This window comes from Scaptodrosophila lebanonensis, unplaced genomic scaffold, assembly GCF_003285725.1.
Source record: "Scaptodrosophila lebanonensis strain 11010-0011.00,11010-0021.00 unplaced genomic scaffold, SlebRS2 tig00000126-arrow-arrow-pilon, whole genome shotgun sequence".
Classification (NCBI taxonomy): domain Eukaryota; kingdom Metazoa; phylum Arthropoda; class Insecta; order Diptera; family Drosophilidae; genus Scaptodrosophila; species Scaptodrosophila lebanonensis.
In genome coordinates this window covers 71,685-72,775 of record NW_022060582.1, presented here as the reverse complement: position 1 = coordinate 72,775, position 1,091 = coordinate 71,685, and the positions used below count along the sequence as shown (strand labels likewise).

General features: G+C 46.3%; 1 long non-coding RNA gene across 2 annotated transcripts; it reads right to left on the bottom strand.

Moving 5' to 3' along the window:
* Window positions 1-386: 386 nt before the first annotated feature.
* LOC115628798 lies at window positions 387-799 on the bottom strand. Of its 2 annotated transcripts, none has more exons than XR_003995840.1 (3): window positions 754-799; window positions 537-689; window positions 387-477 (listed from the first exon to the last, which is right to left on the bottom strand). It is a non-coding gene; the product is annotated as an uncharacterized LOC115628798 (long non-coding RNA). The 2 variants fall into 2 exon arrangements; XR_003995841.1 differs by having other exon boundaries at window positions 399-455.
* Window positions 800-1,091: the final 292 nt, after the last annotated feature.

Here is a 1,091-nt window from a genome sequence, read left to right as displayed (position 1 = left end):
GCCGCACCCCTGTCGCGGTCGAATCTGACCCTGAGCCGATGGCTAGCCGGCGTAACGACAGGGGATGCACTGGCAAAGGCGGACATAACAAGATGGCGCCCAATATAAATACACCTGGGTCTACATTTTAGCAAATGTTGCCCCAGTTCGAAGCGAGTTAAAAGCCAGAGTCTTGTTGTTTGTTTTTTTTGTTGATTTGTATTCTTTATTTAGTGTTTAATGTAGCTTTCAACAACAATAGCTGCTGGCGGCCCCTAAGCCGGCGGGAAACGGTGCAACTGCCAAGTCCGTGGGTGAGCTTCACTAGGGCTCAGCCCATCGTTGCCGCAGGTGCATCCTTCTTACAGCGCGGTGTAGGGGTAACCAGCAGAGTAGGTGCAGCGAAGGGGCAGATGTAGCAGGTCCGTGAGGGGTCTTGGTGCCCACTCATTGTTGCCCTACAGGGTGTTCTGAGGCTGAAAAGATCGAGAGGAATGTCTGTTAGGTGTTAAGTAAAGAATAGTCTAGTTGTCTTTTTTTTTTTTTGTGTTAGTTACCTTTTTTTTGTGGTTATTTGGTATTTCTTATGTATGGTTGCGTAGTAGGTCCATGTCCAGTCCCAAGCGGAAGGAGCATCGTTGCCCTACGTAGCAGAGCATAGGAGCAGCAATTCGCCATAGCCCGAGCAGGATTTGAGTTTTAGTCGGCGCCTGGAAGAAATTGGGTGGTGTAAAGCGTGCGATACATATACATATGTTTGTTTTGGTTGTTTACCTTCTGCAGTGACAGCGTGCCGTGGTGCAGCGTCATACTGAGGATCCCCATCTCACCCTTACATGTCTGGTTATTGAGTCTGTAATTGTGAGAATCTGTTTTTATTGGTCTTATGGTCAGTTAGTGTATTAATTACCTTTTATTTATTTATTTGCGTAGCAGCAAATAAATTATCAATAGACAGGGAGTCCATTGTGAATGGTCCCGGTCAAGCACAGCTGTTCCTGGGCTGAACCATCGATATTAATAAGTATCGACCGGGTATTTTGGCACAGATTAGCAGGTCTGTGCATAGGGCGGGAATTTGAAGTTCAACTTATCGTTAGTTTGTCTTTTTT